The sequence below is a fragment of the Electrophorus electricus genome, unplaced genomic scaffold (assembly GCF_041902795.1).
Source record: "Electrophorus electricus isolate QZ-2024a unplaced genomic scaffold, ASM4190279v1 Scaffold103, whole genome shotgun sequence".
NCBI classification, from domain to species: Eukaryota; Metazoa; Chordata; class Actinopteri; order Gymnotiformes; family Gymnotidae; genus Electrophorus; species Electrophorus electricus.
Genome location: NW_027658385.1, coordinates 48,891 through 57,863, shown reverse-complemented (window position 1 = coordinate 57,863; position 8,973 = coordinate 48,891). Strand labels below are relative to the sequence as shown.

Below are 8,973 nucleotides of genomic sequence, written 5' to 3'. Positions count from 1 at the left end.
ATCTGAATATTTTCAAAAATTAGATTCTTTAAAAGGTGGGTTTAAATGATACAGCACTACAAAAAGCACGCCAACCATAGGCAACAAGCAATCCTTGAATTAGAATAACTTAATATTTCTGTACGTGTGCAAAATAATAATATGATTCTTAGTCCACGTTATATTTAGGCTCCATGCATGTAAATATATCTTTTATTTAAAAATGAACACATTGTCTTTTTTTTACCACTAGTCACTTTGAAACCATTTAAGCCCACTACACTCCATTTAAGATGACCTTAGAGTGTTTTAATGAGGAGTTCCTTCAAGTACAAACTTGCATCAGTTTTCACTGTACTGGCTGCAAATAAGAAATTATGATATGCAAAATAATTGCTGTTTGATGGAATAAATGAATAACAAATATGAAGTTACAATGTGATCATAAAATGGCTTAGGCTAATGTGTCCATGTGTTCTTACAATCCTGGCAGGTGATGTGTGACTTGTGGTTGGAGCTTCACTGAAACAGATGTTTTACATCTTGTTCTGGATTAGAATTTGGCTAGTGGAATTCAGAGCCCTTTCCCCAATGGGAGAAAATGATTTTATTGTTTTATGTGAGATCATCCTGAGCAGACCATTCACAAATCAGAACAGTTTCCTGTGGCTACAGTGAGGACCTCAGCTGATACTGGAATATTCACCCACTGCTTTGATATGCTTATCTCACAGATTTCACAACAAAATCCCAGAATATCTACAATGTAGATGAGACAGGATTTGTCACTGGTCCATGACAAATCCTGTAAGATTATGTACCAGACTACAGGTGGAAGTGGGAGGGAACAGATAACAGTCCACATCACTGGGAATGTTGTTGGGCAGATTCATCATCTACAAAGGGAAACGGTTGTACAATTCTTGGTGTCAAGGAGGTCCAGACCGCAACCCCATTTTTGGATGGAACATGGATGGTTGGACAAATCTCTTCCTTAAACTATTCACTCAGATCTCAGACTGAACATTTCTCAGGGTTTTAATATTTGATGGTTAAACCTCGCATGTGACTCTGGGACTGGGGGACTAGGGGGCTTCTTAACATTTTTTCTACTCCTGAACCTCTTACTGAATAAATGTTGGGCTGTTAATTCTTTCAAAACTATACATTTTTTTAATATTTTGTCAATACATCATGACATGATCTTACTTGGAACACTTAAATGGACTTAAATGGTCCAACTGTACCTATTAAGCTGATGCCAGACTTTTCACTTATTTAATAAAATATCTTTATTTATATTATAAAACAGACATGAACTAATGAGCACATTTTGAAATAAGACATTCATATTTAAATCAATTCAAAATCTATGAAAAATGCCTGGAAAATTATTTTGGCAGGCTTATTGCATAAAGGAAAAGAGTAAAGTTATGTTAATATGGAAAGGACATGAAATTCTAAACCACACAGCTATTTTTGAAAGAAAGACTTAATTCCTTTAAATCCTTTCCATACAATCGTAATACGAAATCTCTTCTTCTCACATTTTCTTGCTTCCGTGGCTCCATTCGCTTCTTTCGTTGTCTGCTCTATGTCTTTTTGCTGACGTTTCAGTTTCTTCTTCTCATGTGTCTCCTTGAACAGCTTCTTCTCTGCATTTGGTGCTGCCCTCACATCTGAGTGATAGGACAGGGGAGGCAGTAGTGGACGGCTAGGTCTGTAGGGTCTGGATGATGGGGCTTCTTGGAGCCAGTGGGGCTCACCAGGTGCAAATCTGGTAGGCTGTCTGAGGGAGAGTGAGGGAAACCTGTTGTCTCGTGGTTTGGGAGACTCCAGGGGGAAACTGGGCCTTGGGCTTTCCAACTGTGAAAAAGCATTTAATTTAGCATCACTATTAAATACATGCATGTGCACACACTTTGATATACTATCAAAAATATAATATAAGTTAAGACTGTGATATTGTAGTGTCATAGGCAATCCATTTGTTGATTTGCCCTAACACATTTATGCTCACTATTTACCTGGATTTTAATTATAGTTCCTTATTTCAATCTAAAATCATCTCCTGTGTATAGCAGAACATTGCTTCATTGGATGTGCACTGCAGTGTAACTAAGTGTTTCACTTTTCCTACTTTCTCAAGCTGTGCTCTCAGCCTGCTCAATTCAGCTTTGATCATCACATTCTCCCTCTGCAGTTCTTGCACTGCTAGCTCGAGGTCTAGACCTCCAAGATACCGCCCAACACGTGCAGCCTTCCGTCGGTTGTCCTCCCTTGTCTTCCTCCGACATTCACCCAGGGTCTCTTCCTCCTCCACCTTATGGTTTCCCATTTGAAACATGCAGAGACATATGACTCAGCAATGTGTATTCGGTCCCTAGAGATCTTCGGCCATCAAAGATTCTATATATATATTTTTCAATCTGAGATGCTGCAGAGCCTCATTCTAATCCCTAACAGGCAATCTCTATCTAAAAAGGGCCTCATATCAAAATTTAAAGTGGTGTGTTAGTTGTAACAGTCGCCAGCTGTGTTGATAACTCACTCTACGATGCGCTGACACGGTGGAATCTTCCAGCTGCTTACCGTCCTCCTACAAAACAGAAACCTGCTTAACACACTGATATCCAGCTCAACAGGAGGATGTCTTACAATGTAGGTCGGAGAATTGTGTGAATTGCTGCAACTAACTTCAAAAGGATGAACGCTGTTCTGCCAAAAATGCATCTCACTTTTGTAATCTTATCTTTTTTAAATGTTTGTACTACTGCTTGTCTTCTGTTTATTCTGACTAGCAGTTGCTATCACACCACGCGACTAGAATGTTATACGTATGACGCCGCATGGTTACAGAATTCAAAAGATTACAGCTCGGACGATATTGAACGCGCGTTAAAATACGCTCATGAATGAGTTTAACAGACACCTGTTCATTTCAACACAAAGGGAGAAATTACTCAGCTCACAGAGCTTAGTAACGCGTTAGAGGAAAATTCGCTGCTGCTCTTTAAAACACACCAAGTCACTGCACTATATTGCACTATATTGGACTGTTTGCACTTGTGTAGCATGTTGTCTGTTGCACTGTTGTTTTTCTGTTGCACCATGGCCCTGGAGGAACATTGTCTCGTTTTTGTTGTGTACTAGTATATAGCTGAAATGACAATAAAACCTCTTGAACTTGAACTCGAACTTGATGATGACTTGCCAAAATTGCTTGATAGGTGTGCTCTGCCACGTGGCGTGAATGTAATCGTCAACTGTGATTTGAGTAAAGTATGTACAGATTGCTGAGCTTGTGAAACCAATTTTAAACATCCAATGTGTAGTATAATGTACTCTGTATTATTTTGTACTGAATGCATTGTAGGTTAGTGTTGCTGTCATGTGGTAATGATTATTACACATTTTAATCCAAACTGCGGCGTCGGGGGCTGGTAATAAATCTTCTTCCCATTGTCTCGATGGGAGGGTAACTGAGATTTGATTTCACTATTATTTTGTATATCTTAGATAATAGGTTTTTTGTATTAAGAATGTTTGTTTATAAATTCTGATATGGATGTAGGTATCGGAGTTGATTTTTGAACACAGGTGATCTTAGCTGATGGTATTGTAGGAGCTGTAGGAACAGACACCTAACTTGCTATAATTTGATGGGGAGGATGCAGGTCATCTGCATGCCTCTGGAATGGCTTCCTTGACCAATTCACACAGCGATCGAGAGCCTTACACTAATGCCAGAGTCCCTCTGATTTCATACTTTTCTCCGCAATATCCAAAATTTGTAAATAAGCACAAATCCATGGGTAAAGTTGTGTAATCAAGAACATACTCTCAATTTCCTGTACTTGGAACATGTCTTAGCAGATTGTGGTTTACAAGCAATGTTATAAGCAACACAAGTTCAAACAGGTGCCCTTTTTGCAACAGGTGGTTTGTTGACAAGGGGTCGTTCATCAGCCAAAACTCACATGGCCTATATGGGGATCGAACCCATGACCTTGGCGTTATTAGCACCACGCTCTGACCAACTGAGCTAATCGGCCTTTCGCAGGTAGCTTCACAGTTCTTGGTGCAGCAGTGAAGGGAACCTTTCCATAAAATTGTAGACTTGGTATCAACAAGATTTTCGACCGAGCATAGGTGAAAGTTGACACATATTGTTCCCTCTGACAAATGGTTATTCTGCAGCCAACTTTTGAATTAAACTTCAAAAGCAAATGTGCAGAAGCTTTTGTTAAAGAGCAATTCAGTGCAGTTGTACACTGAGAAAATCATCAATTGCAAAGTCCACCTAGCTTTATTGCTGTGAGTTACATAGTGCTGTCTATTACACCATGAAATCTGCCTTAACAACAAAAATGTCATGTCTGATTCTGTGAGCCAAGGAATATAAACCTTTTAGGGACATATTTGATGTATGGCTCACATTGCACAACTCTATGTCTTGGAATCTGGAGTCCTTAATTTGTGGTATCTCAGTGGCAGACATAATCAGTGATAAACCACTGATATGTCAACTGGTCTTAACGCAAACCAGATTTAACTTTCTCTGTGGAGACTGTGTCTAACTTAAACCTTTCCTTCAAATAGAAGAGATCCTTGTTGCAGAGGTAATGTTTTTACCTTTATATGGTTTTCCCACTCATAGTCAGGCAACACACACAAATGCAAACCTCTCACAGACTCTCTCACACACATCCAGAGCAGACATTAATATCTGACAATGTATATTTTACAGCACACTGCTGGCCATCTGAACACATGATGGATAGATATGGTATAGACTGTAGATATGGTATTATACAAAATGGATCTGTACATTCTGTAGATTGTGTACATATATACCCAACCATATACATTGTACATTGTGAATATAATCATAATATACATATATTGTACATACATTGTTAATATATTTTTGTACATACTTAGAATATATATATTTATCTGTATATATATATATATATATATATTTTTTTTTTTTTATTTTTTTATTTTTTTATTTTTTTTTTTATTATTTTTTTTTTTTCTCTATGCACCCCTGGTTCTCTTCCTCAGTTTGGATAGAGCACTCTCCACCATTTCACTGCGTGTTATACTGTGTATGACTATGTATGTGACGAATAAACTGAACTTGAACTTGAACTTGAACTTGATATGATTCTAATCTGCACTATTCATCTAACACATTCATAGTTATTCATCTGAACACATGATGTTTCTGTCTCTGTACCGCTATTAGTTATGCAATGGTGCCTCAATACTAGCAGTAACTGAACAGGGTTCTGTATAAATATGATCTTTATAACAGCTGCCATAACAGCAAAAATGTAATGTCTGATTCTGTGAGCCAAGGAATTATTATTGATATTGTGAATATTTAATAACCTCCAATGCCAGCAGATTAAATTTTCACAATATTGTGAAAATTGTAAAGGATACTTTATTCATGTCCTCATTGCTAAAGATTGTATCGCTTTATCACAGAGATAAGCTAGTTAGCTAGCTAACAGTTGGGGTCAGCAAGTGTCAAACTCGGGGCTATAAACCATTCCTTGTGGAACCATTTCATTGTTCAGCTTTAAACTTTGATCATTTAGGTGCTGGTAGTTTGTTAGCTAGCTAACTGTTCAGCAATAGAAAACCTACTTTTGTATGATTTAGAGACCCAAATTTACAAACCTGTGGGTTTTCAGATTTATCGTTCTCTCTAAATAAGCAAAATGAGTTAAGCCATTACTACAGCTATTGGACTGTTTGAACTACAATATTCGACTGTTCATTTATTGTTAATTAGATTAAATTAACTTTCATAAACATTCTGTATTAATAGAATGTAGTTTTTGGCTGTGATTCATTACATTTTGGCAATTGTGAAAACAAACTGGATGATACTTCTAAAAGTAATTGTGTTTGCAGTTTATTTGCACAGGTACATGAACAACACTGGTAGCATAGTCAACAGGCTTGATGGTTTTCCAGTGCATGACACTGTGATACCAGGGCTGGCCCAATCCTGTGTGGGGCCCTATGAAGAAATTTGAGCTGCCACTGACATAACATAGGTAAAAAACCAAATAGAAATAAATACATGGTCTTTGGCACCCTCTTGGTGGCCTTAGCAGGCTCTCATTTTGCTTATATGGTGGGACAATTGTTCTGCTGTTATCCTATCTATCGAGCAGTCCTACCTAGATTTAATGCACTTATGTACATTAGCCTTAGTCCAGGTTTCTGGTGTTTATTTTAGATGCATTTTTGGTTGTATATGTTATAATTAGGCTACTGTGAACAATTGTATACCGTATAGCTACAGCACCTGTACTTCACACACATGTAGTAATCGGATCTAGAAAGTTGCCAACCCTATTAAAATATTAGGTTTATAGTATAATATTTGAATTAAACAGACAAAGCGTTAATCACAATCATTTGCATGATGATTAAATCTTGAAACAAAAATGTATCAGAGAGCTCTAGTGTTTTTTAGAGACACACACCCAATAAAACTGTGCTTGACCATTTCTTGCCCTCTATATCATTCTCTGCAGTTTACTGAGAAAGACCTGACACTGGGTAATGCCGTTGTCTATTCGAAGGCCAAAACAACAACAATCTTGGTTATCAAAGACTCACTCCACCCTGACCACAGCCTCTTGTTTTAGAAGCCATGATAAAGCCACCATTGCAGCTTGAGAGCACAAATCTAGCCTCTTAAGAGGTGTTATGTTCCACAGGCAGTTCGATATCTCAATGCGGTCCACATGAAAGCAATTTTCTTTCCATGAGTGCAAATTGCACTTTTAATGCCTGATATTTCAGCCGCTCATTTCTCTCACTACATGACAAAACTCTCGAAACTTTTCTCCAAAAGCACTGAATGTTATTCTAACCATTTATGGCCTTTCTCCATTCATGTACACAAAGTCCAGTATGATTCCAAATGTCATCAAAAGGTATATCTGTTTGTAGCTGAACAACTTATACAATGTGATCTTTCTTCTTTCTATCAAATGAACTTAACAATTGAAACATACAAAACTGGCTGTGTTTCTTGCCAACATACTTGTGTTTGGACATGTGGGATCACTTGCATGACACTTTCAATAGCTCAGTTGGTAGAGTAGAAGTTAAAACTGTCATCCTTAGGCTGTCGGTTCAACTCCGACTCCCGCAAACTTTATGTTTTAATGCAGAATCTGTCATTTTATATGAGCAAAAAAAGAGATTTTCCCTGACCGGGAATCGAACCCGGGCCGCGGCGGTGAAAGCGCCAAATCCTAACCACTAGACAACCAGGGACAAAGCTGCAAAGTCTGCACTGCATACTGGAATTGGTATGCATGAGTGGAAAAAGGCCATAAAGTGAGTTATTAATCTTTCTCTTTGTTCTACAAAAAAATGAAGTTTGCAAGAGTCAGGGCTCTTTTTTACCATCTGGGAAAAGAGGGAACGCTGGTGTCACTAACACATGGAAAGAGCTGTTATAGTATTCCCCATTTGTCCCCTTAATGTTTCTGACATTTTAGCCACTCATTTCTCTCTCTACATGAAAACACTCTAGAAAATTTTCTCCAAAAAGTACGGAATGTTATTCTAAGTACTCGGAAAATAGTCTTTTCCTCCCCCTTCTGACGCGTGAACTTATAGACGCCCTTGATTGCACGGTGTCTCTGTAATTGACAGGGGAGAGAGCGTATGCCACTCCCTCTCTCCCTAAGAGTACAGCCAATTATGCTCTTTTAGACTCCTGGCCACAAATGGCTGTGACACCATCAGTTTCAAAGTTAAACACAACTCCTATAGTACTAATAAAAGCTTCACACTCACCTCAGCTGGGACATGGCAGACACTGAAGGAAACTCCTCACTTCACTCTCTTTATCTGACCAGTCATTAAGCTCCACTGGTTTCTTCACTGTTTGGAGTTTCAGCACTTCTAGGAAGAGGGAGGTCTTTCTCTCTGAGGTCTATGTACCAGACTGCAGAAGCTAACTGGTAAACTGGCTGTAATGCTGGAAGGACACTCCTGCCTGTCTGAGTCTCAGAGTCCTTCATATGAGATTACAGATCCAGCAGGAAAACTTGTTCATCATATGCATATGACATCAGTTTCTTTATAGGTCTGTTAATAGTCTCTCTCTGATGAATAGCTGGTTGCAGACTCAGGTTCAGCAGAAATTTAAAAAAATAATAATTTTCCCACTTATAGGAACCTGTCTGATCCTGTGTTGAATCAAACCTGCAAACACAACAACCCATTTATTACATTTTTTTTCATTTAAGTTTGATTCAAAATAGCTTTATAGTCAAGACTATCCTGTATAATATTATGGAATAATTAAAAGGCAGGTTTAAAGTTTAATGCAAAGAAACAGCAAAGATCATTTGAAGATGTCATTTATCAGAACACTGGACATAGTGATTTGTAATATTAGAATAGAATCCCTTTATTTACTAAAGGTACACAGAAATGTACACAGGTACACAGAAACTTACTGTATGTAAGAGTGCAAGAGTTCAAAGCAGTATAATTGCAGATAAAAACCACTACAGTGCCATTGCAGCTTTTAATGCTGTTTCAGTGTCAGGGTCTTCAGGAAGGCTCCACCTGGCAACTCTGAAGTGCCTTGCTATGCTTAAAACTGCACACACACACACACACACACACACACACACACACACACACACAAACAAACACTCAACAAGGTGAGTTCTGCTTATTTGTTATTGGAGATTTGTTAAGAAGGCTGATCGCCATTTAAAATTAGATTTCACACACTGTAATTGTTACACTGGTGAGTTTGAGGTAGAGATGCACTTTCATTAATACTGCTTACACTGTGTTTCTTTACAACACGCATGGACGTGTTGAAGCACCTCATATGCATGGAACACTACTACTCAGAGCATTGGATGAATGAAAACAGAAGCTATCTGGCTCACACAATGTTTTAAATGTGCCAAGGGAAAGTCCAAGTGT

At 38.2% G+C, this 8,973-nt stretch overlaps 1 long non-coding RNA gene and 2 other non-coding genes across 3 annotated transcripts; all 3 read right to left on the bottom strand.

Annotated features, from left to right (window-relative positions):
- Window positions 1-1,353: 1,353 nt before the first annotated feature.
- Window positions 1,354-7,944, bottom strand: LOC145653993 (uncharacterized). Its single transcript, XR_014120228.1, has 4 exons — window positions 7,822-7,944; window positions 2,531-2,578; window positions 2,120-2,302; window positions 1,354-1,845 (listed from the first exon to the last, which is right to left on the bottom strand). It is a non-coding gene; the product is annotated as an uncharacterized LOC145653993 (long non-coding RNA).
- trnai-aau (transfer RNA isoleucine (anticodon AAU)) lies at window positions 3,961-4,034 on the bottom strand. The gene has a single exon. It is a non-coding gene; the product is annotated as a tRNA-Ile (tRNA).
- On the bottom strand, window positions 7,222-7,293 carry trnae-uuc (transfer RNA glutamic acid (anticodon UUC)). Its single transcript has one exon. It is a non-coding gene; the product is annotated as a tRNA-Glu (tRNA).
- Window positions 7,945-8,973: the final 1,029 nt, after the last annotated feature.